The sequence below is a fragment of the Rhipicephalus sanguineus genome, chromosome 8 (assembly GCF_013339695.2).
Source record: "Rhipicephalus sanguineus isolate Rsan-2018 chromosome 8, BIME_Rsan_1.4, whole genome shotgun sequence".
Taxonomy (NCBI): Eukaryota; Metazoa; Arthropoda; class Arachnida; order Ixodida; family Ixodidae; genus Rhipicephalus; species Rhipicephalus sanguineus.
The window spans coordinates 142327514-142336536 of NC_051183.1; the positions used below are offsets into that span (position 1 = coordinate 142327514).

At 48.6% G+C, this 9023-nt stretch overlaps 1 long non-coding RNA gene across 1 annotated transcript; it reads right to left on the reverse strand.

The window, feature by feature from the left end:
- Positions 1–540: 540 nt before the first annotated feature.
- LOC119402371 (uncharacterized) lies at positions 541–3715 on the reverse strand. Its single transcript, XR_007417238.1, has 3 exons — positions 3541–3715; positions 1707–1870; positions 541–559 (listed from the first exon to the last, which is right to left on the reverse strand). It is a non-coding gene; the product is annotated as an uncharacterized LOC119402371 (long non-coding RNA).
- Positions 3716–9023: the final 5308 nt, after the last annotated feature.

Here is a 9023-nt window from a genome sequence, read left to right on the forward strand (position 1 = left end):
TGTATTCAATACTTCAACCTCAAGAAAATGCAGTCAGGAATTGTGCTACTCACGTAAACATTCCATTCAGAATCCATGATTTTTTCGTCAAACTGAATATTTTTGGGTTCTCTTTCCTTGCTTTTTTTCTCAGCCTTGCTTCCATGGTCTGGGTTAATACCAAAAGTACCCTGTGCAAAAGCAGGAAAAAAACAATGCTAAATATTGCAGTAATGAGGCTGCTCATGAGCTTGTACCCAGATTTGTAGTAATTTCCAAAATATATTAAAAAGTTATGCAGGTCCTAAATGTTGAAATTCGGTGTCTCAAGGCTATCCATAAATGTTGTTTATACAGATATTTCTCCTTCTTAGAAATCACCCAATCTAACATAAATGTTAACCACTAATCCGCAGCAAAGTTTCACTGTATTAGTATTGATTTTATGCTGCAGCACTGACTTAGTGATTTAAGCATCTGCCTCACATGCGGATGGTGCGAGGTTCGATCCCCAGTGCGGCTGGGCGTCCGCCAGTGATGCAATGGGTACAAGCTTCCCTCGGCCTGCTGCTCGGCATATCTGCGGTATATTTGGGAACACTTAGAAAATTGGTCTTATATGTCACATTGAGTTCAGAAACATATCATGAGCCATGGTCCTCTTTGGCCAAGGTTGCTTTTGCACCAATAAATTCTTCGTCATCCGCGGCAGCATTATACTCTTGCCACGTCGCTAACTAGTTACACGCACGCTCACTCGCACCATCTGCCAACTTGAATTTGAGGATGAAAGACCTTCAGAAGAAGTGCTACAGGATGGTAGGACGTCACATTTGGACGTTAAACCTCCGACACCCCTCAATAAAGGCATAATCATTAATATTTAAAAAAAAGTCGTCTCTTTACTGCAACAGCCTATGAGATAGCATTCAGGGCACGTAGTACATATTTATACACTAACACAACCCTGAGAATGTGGATTATGCGACTATTGTAAAGACCTCATTTTTGTTTCAGCCCACGCTGAGAATTAGCATCGAGGATGAACGAGAAAGTATCGAAGTTGGGTGCTTTAACTATGGAACACTGATTATATCTGGGAGCTTAAAAAAGGCACTCAGGGCAGAAAGTTGGCGTTCAATGGCAAATTAATGCGCCCTGAGATTGTTCTGTTACTAAAAATTGAGTTTTTGTAAGCTAGAAAAGACAAACGTTTAGTCGAAACGTCACTATTACCAGCCATCTCACAGGTGGACTGCAATAATTGTGAATGTGGATCACAGACGGTTGCCAGGCTTTTACTGCCACCTATTTCAAAACAAATTTCACGCGAACCATCCCCTCATATAAGTAATAAGTTTGAATCAAATCGGAGAGTTTAAATCAAATAGCAGGACAATGGTTTTGAACAATTGTCACAGTAAACACGTATTTTGCGTTCAGACAAACGTCGTCAAAGTCAGAAAGAGACATAGGTGATTTTCACTGACAATGACCATGTGTCCTTAGAGCGGCGTTAAAGTTCCATCACCATAGGTACATCAGGCTACTATTGGGAGGTGTTTTCAAGAGAAAATCTGTAGGATGCTTGCATATACAACAGTAAGGACGAGACACCATCTTTGCAGATCTATTGACACCACTATAAAGAAACAATGCTTTTGTTAGCAGCTTTTTTTCTACAAAAAGGAGATGAAAATGCTCTCCAGAATGATTTAAATACACACCTTTGAACGAATTCCAAAGTAGACTACAATCTTTCAGCATAACAGACGTGAAAGGAAAAATAACTGGTGAATAACATGCAGAATACTGTAGTGACGTTCTCTAGCCGCTCCCAACACGTGGCGATCAACAAGAAGGTACTCCTCTGGGTTCCACAGGTCACCATCTAGGGTTAAGAGCACTGACAATGAAATGGCATTCTTAATAGTTCAAGTAGTTCCAGTTTTCATTTCAGCATGTATTGCGCAACTAAATGTCAGAAAAAAATGAGACTAGTGCTAATGAATTGGGCGTACTGACACAGCTCCTGTATCATATGCTGATGCAACTGCAAAAAAATGATGCTAAGTGGCTTCAAGTATGATTAGTTTTTATTTCAAGAATTTTCGTCACATTTTGGAACTTTGAAGAAATGCAACGTGTATTCCTCTGCTTAGTGTGCTAATAGAGGAGGTCACATTTTGCAATTATATAACCATCCAGTGCTGAAATACAAATGTATTTTGATAATCTAGGTTAAGTACAAAATAAATGAATTATTCAAGTCACAGCTTACAGTTGCAACCATTTTATTTGCTCTGCATGACTTCAACAAGCATCTCATCCAATCGACAAGCATCCAACAGTTAGGCATACGGGCATGTAGTTCGGAAAAATCGCCCTGCGAGCTGTCACATTAAAAAGCGTACATTCAAGGCGCAGTACATGTAAAAAAACGACGCTAATGTCGCAGTTAACAGAATATGTACTAAGCGAAAGATACCATTTGACCTCTCTTTCACGGCAGCCTCGGAAAGTCAACGCGAACCAAGACAGTTCAGAACTCGAAGCCGTAGCGCAGCAAAACGCGCACACGTGGATACTCAAACCTCCTTCAGCTGCTGCTCCAGAAAAAGCTATTAAACATAACTATACAGCATGAGGCAACAAATATTACAGCACTTCAACGAAGAAAAAAAATTCTTCCGCAACTATCACCGTTTCATTCTGCTTTTCGTCATGGAAAGAGCGCGAACTCGACGAAACTGCAGCCTACCAAAAGTGCGCATACGTGGGAACTTCAAAACACCTTACATTGCTGGCACGCAACACGCCGTTCACAATAACTACATACCTGTTGAATGTAGCGAATATTGACGGCGTGCTGTGTGTGGCCACCTTATAACTGTAAAGGCTCTGTTATACTCCGACGTGCGTTCGCGTCAGCCCGCGGCTGCGGGAGTTGGCGACGTCAGGTTCGTCACGTTACGTTGACGCGAAAACAGAGCACTCTATACTCCCACTTCCTCGACGCAGTACGCCGCCTTGACGCATGCGCATTTGAGTGCACTCGGCGTCCCTTCTTCACGAAGAGACGCAGACGGAGTGCAGTCTGGGTAACGTCGCCGGCGCGGAATGCAGCATGTCGCATCTCGCGCCGGCTGCAGCCGGGGCGCGCTGACGGACGCCGGACGCGTCGGTAGCGCCGCGCGTCGGACCATAAAGTGCTGCGCGTTTGTTAGCGTAGCGTCGCTGTGCAGAGCGTGCGCGCGCGTCGACGTTACGCTGGAGTATATCAGCCCCTTAACTCTCGAAGGTTCATATTCATGCTTTCTTGCACTGGCACATACAAGGAAAATAATCGCGCACTAAGTCGGCGCGTACCCATGCAAGGCGAAGTATACAGCAGTGCATGCGGTGCAAACACAAAGCAAGACGTCTATTCAAGAAAGTCATGAGAGCAAGTGCACAAAACCCAGCCAGTGAAGTCAAATGGCTTCCTGATACTTCCAGAGCACACACATCATTCGCATGCATCACTGCGCGATTAAGTTTTGAGAAAAGATTGCGACGTACCTGCAGCGGGAGTACAATACGTGGCCCAACGGATTCCAAACCAGCGCCGATAGCAGAGCCTTCGAAAATGGCGAGACTGGTGACGCATCGGGCGCCCCGCCGGCTGTTCCTTGCCGTATCTGCGCCGCTCTGCGCATGCCCGGTTTCTCGCGAGTACCGTAACACAAGGTGCGCCGGCGCGTCAACCAGTCGTCGCAGCGTCCACGCGCGTGCATGAGCGGCGGGGAACGAAAGGCGAGCGCATGACGCCGCTCCTCCTCTTTACTCTTTCCTTTCTTCTCTCCTAAAAGTCAATGCGCATGCGCGCGGCATGGTATACGGTGAGAATACCGTAGTTTACGTTTACGATGGCGACACCGCCTTTTTTACGCAATATTGGACGTAAAAATAACGGTCTCTTTTTACAGTGTGGATTGCGGTTTCCGTCAGCCCAGTATCGCAAACTTCACACCTAAATTTGTATACCTGTTTGCTCGAATCACAATTAAAGTTTATATAAAAAATCACCGCCCAAGCAGTCCGTACGTATGGTTAACCAGTGAAGCTGAAGCGTGCGGCCCCGGTGTTGCGCATGCGGTAATCCCGACGTTGTATTGAAGCCTATCTCAATTATTGGCATGTTTGATCAGCAAAATCCGCCGGTCTCTCAGGATGTTGACAATGACGTCGAAGAGCTCGTTGACGTATATCGCACGCGCATTTGGATCATTGTTTCAAAGTTCGACGCGTGCGAGGAACGCGATCTCCTGCACGAACCAGCGTTGCGTGTCGTCGCCGTGTACACTGATGCGCTCGAGCAGCTCAATTAAGCGGTCCCAATGAACTTCGGTGGCAGACAAAGTTGGAAATGCCGTTGAATTGCCGAGTTGCGTTGTCATAGCGAACACCTCCTTCTTGCGTTCCTGTCAGCAATGGACCGTGTCTGGGCAGACGCGGGGGTACCAGTCGTTCCTCGACGACGTTGAGCCTGGGCTTACGTGAAGGCATCGGCGGGCAAAGGTAGCCGTTAAAGGGGCTTAAATTTGGCGTACTGCCTTTGATTGGTGATTCCTTGCATGTCCCACAGACCCAAAAGTGACCGACGTCAAGCAGCTGGGGAACCACCGCGTCAGCACGTCGATGGCATTGTTCCCTTCTTATTGAGACCGTATCCCGTCGATCGTAGCCATGTTGTTGTCGAACCACAGGTCGTCGCAGCCGCAGCCGAAGTGCCGCTCGTGAAAATCCTGCCGAAAGTGGGCGTTGGCCCAGGCGAACGCTTTGCGCCATATTCATGTTGACGCTACTCTGTTGGCACTGCCGTTTCCACGCGCTAACGCCAAGCATCCGGCCACTATCGCGTAGAGTCACTAGAAAGTTTTCCAGTGACTCTATTATCGCGGTGTGGGCAGTGCCGCCCTGGCGGTCAAAGCGCGCGTACTCCAGCCGCTCCCGCGGACGAGAGTGGCGACTGGTTGAGGCGATGCGAGCGCTTATCGGCGGAACAAAACTAAAGGATGCTGGCGGTACTGTTGCGCATTCAAGTGCCACAATACGTAGAAATCAGAGAGGACGTATCCTTCTATGCTTTTCCTTCTAAAACATATGAATAGAAACAAATGCGCAGTTGCATCCCGGCAGTCAGGCGAGCACAGTATGTTCTGCTCTCGCTTTCCTGTCTAGTGGCGTTGGGCTGGTTTCTAAACTCAATTGCGCGTGTCTGCTAGATTTATTCGATAGTGAGGGCCACCAGAGGAAACCGGGGCCAACGAGCAGAATTTAGTCGGTGTCTTGTCGCAAATAAAACCTACATAATATGCAGCATGCGGCATATGTAACAATCTTTTCATTGGACCACCGCGAACGTCCTTCTGATGCCACCGCATGCAGTGAATATGATACGATAGACAGGTAGTCTACATTAATTGCAAACAGTTACGCAGAAGGAAAGCTGTCTGTCTACGAGATGCGTACGGGGGCACGTTCGCCGAAGCCGCTGCATTGTTATGAGAAATAAGCACGCGATGGATGCCTCCGTTGAACTTCACTTGTGCTGCAGACAGAGTTGTCACGAACAAAGCACGGACTACTCGATGCTTAGCTTTCTGGAGTCAGCCGATGCGGTAAACCTTCTTTGTGCATTGGCTGCCGCGGTAAAGTGACATCACAATTTATGCCTTGCTAGAAAAGGGTCAAATGTCTTGGATTTTTACTCGCCGGTTAATTCGCCTAACGTACTGTGTTAGTTTTTTAGCTTGCTTGTGTCTGCTTAGAATAAAGGTGCTTCATCAACATCGACAATTGCTGGCGTTTTACGTGCCAAACAAGGTATAATTATGAGGCACGCCGTAGTGTGGGAATCAGGATTAATTTTGACCGCTCGGGTTTCTTTATTGTGCACATAAATCTCAGTACGCGGGTGTTCTTTGTATTTCAACCCCGTCGAAATTCGGCCACCGTGGCCGAGAATCTATCCCGCGCCCTCGAGCATAACAGCGCGACACCATACATGCTATGCTAGCACGGTGGTTTGCTTGATCAACGTCGGCGTGCATACATACCGCGGGCTGGGCAGACAAACCACGGCAGAAAAACGTTGACGCAGCTACCCCTTGCCTCTTTTTTTTTTACTGCAGTAGTGGGCAGCTGGTATCGAAGCAGCACGTACTTATCAATGGAGGCTTGTGAGCCTGCACTAGCTTGACACAAATACAGGACGCAACCAGAAAATGGTGACTTAAGAGGGTGTTGAGGCGAGCTCGTTGGTACGGATCCATTAGAATGCAGCGCTAAAAGAACACAAACTGTTGGCAGTCAGCGCCCGTCCTCGTTTTCGTTCTAAGTGTTTGTGTTCTTTTAGCGCTGCATTCTAACAGAAAATGGTGACCAGAAATGGTCTGTTTTGCAGGGCTTCTCTCCGTTTTCCAGTGCTTTCCTGAGAAAGTAGCCTTCAGACAAAGTTATTTTTTTCTAAACCATAGAGCAGTATTACTGGCGCAATGGCAGCTCGAGCTGTTCGCGCCAAAATGAAGCACGTCAACTGCGCACGCGCTTGCGCTCACCGCGGTACAGTGCGGCCGGTCGTCGGAGCGCGAGCGGCATGGTCTCTGAGATTAGCCGGCGGCGCGGAGCCCATGCGAGCGGCTGAGGTATGTAGCGACTGCCCGCCAGGCACCCTTTTTCGGCGCGCCACCTATCTAGCGCTGGTCTCCCATGTCGCGCCGGAGAGACGACGTCACTGACGGCGCAGCCAATGGCGCGCGCGCTTGGGTGCGACGTTGAAAACGACGTAACTAACGGCGGAGTCAATGAAGACCATTATGGAAACATGTAGGGAACGGTATTTTGTTTCGCCTGGTCCATATACAGCTTTCGCTGTAAATGTCTTAGTGGTAAGCTTCGGCCCTGTTTGCGGTCACCCTGTGGAATGTGCGGGCACACTTTGCAGTGGGATTTTCCGAATAGTCTACATCTCTTCTGGCGCTCGGATTTGTATGTTTCGGCCATACACAGTAAGCCTCCAAAGTTCTTTTATTTCTTCAGTAAACCACCTCTGTGTGAGGGATAAGGTTCGGGTAATCACGGCAACTTAAAGAATTGTTGCCGTGAAGGACGAAGACATTTGCAGCTTGACGTTATAAGGCTTTAATGCCACAAAATGATGATGAAGCTTGGCGCGTTACAATGCAACAGCGAAGAACTGCCCTATAGCTACTAGCACGACACACGTTCTTGCAGGACTCAAGGTCTGACCCTCAGCGTAGTCCCCCACTGCACTACACAAGATTTGTGTGATCACTTCACCGTGTGACGGTCGAGGGCGGATCAGTCGATGAGTTGTGCTGCATCTTACGCCGACAGCAGCGATGACACAGGCATGGTCGGAGCGGAGCGTGCGGCAAAGCCGATGTGGCAAAGACGTCCCGGACAGCCAGTAGTAGGCCCAGGTCTGGAGTACGCCCGGGTCCGAGAACAACGGACCGGCGCCAGCTGCTGGAGCGCCTGGTAGACGGGAGCCAGGCTCGATCGGTCACCAGGCACAGGGGTAGGCCTCGGGACCAGGACCCGACGAGCGCTTCACCCTCCGACTGCTTCGTTCGGTTTCCGTTCTCGAACGCTCCCCTCGTCTTCTTCCACTTCTCTCTTCTCCCATGGCTTGGCTTGACTTAGAAGACACGATGCCGCCTTTTCTTATCTCATCGTCGTCTTCGTCGGCGCACGGCACAGCACAAACCCACAAACACAACGCACCAGATGAGCATACCGCGCACATCATGACAAAAGCCCCCCCTTTCGAAAGTTTTTTTTTTCAAAAAAAAAACTGTCCAAAGTGCGCGGGAGACAAGACCTATGACAAACAAATGTAGGCAAACGGTTGAACTGCGACACTAGATCTATCCACTGAAGTCTGCAAACAATACGAGGTCTGTACATGGCTAGCGCCTGCATCTGCAACCTACACATATCCACCACAGTGTCATTCCCTGAACCTATGATATCTTCCAGGCGGAAGGTGTCTTGAACGTCGTGCACGTTGGAGTTGTTGTTCGATACCGAGTGTCTTACTGCCTTTGCCCTCATTCACATTACATGTACGCAGGGGTGATTCACATTTTCCTTCTTGGACCACGACGACTGAAGACGCCTGAGTCACGACTTGTGGTTGACGTTCGTCGTAACGCTTGAGCATGTTTATGTGAAACAGTTTCGTGGCGTGTCCGAGGTCCAACCAATAGTCGTGGTCGTTTCTCTTTCCTGTAACCAGAAATGGCCCTTTCCAGTGCACGAGAAGGTTGTTTTCCCTGGTTGGGAGTAATATAAGAACCCGGTCACCAACTTCGAGTTGTCGTGTCTTGGAGGTTCGGTCATAATACTTCTGCGTGTTTTGAGTTTGGGAGAGATGATTCTCTTGAGCCAGCTTCAAGGTGTGTTGAAGACGTTCTCTAAGATCAAGCACATATCCGTAGGTAGTCTTGATATCTTCTTCTAGGTCTTCTGTCCAGAGTTCCTTAAGAATATCCAGGGGTCCTCGGACGTGCCGGCCGTATATCAGTTCAAAAGGTGAGAAGCCCATGCTGGTCTGAGGTACTTCTCGATAGGCGAATAACAGAGGCGCAAGAAGTCGGTCCCATGACTTCGGCTTCTCTTGGCACAACTTGCGCAACACCTGTTTCATGGTGCCGTTGAACCTTTCGACCAAGCCATTGCATATCGGGTGGTAAGGCGTCGAGCTCAAATGTCGAATAGCAAGCAAAGCATTCACTTCCTCCATCAGGCCTGACGTGAAGCAGGATGCTTGGTCACAGAGGATCTCCCGCGGAAATCCTATTCGGGAAAACATCTCCAGTAGCCCATCTGCTACTGTTGCCGAATCAATTGCGGGCAAAGCCACCGCATCCGGGTACCGAGTGGCGACATCCACAAGGGTAAGAATATATCGATAGCCCTTCTTTGAAATCGGCGTCAATGGTCCAATGATATCAACGGCCACACGTTCGAAGGGC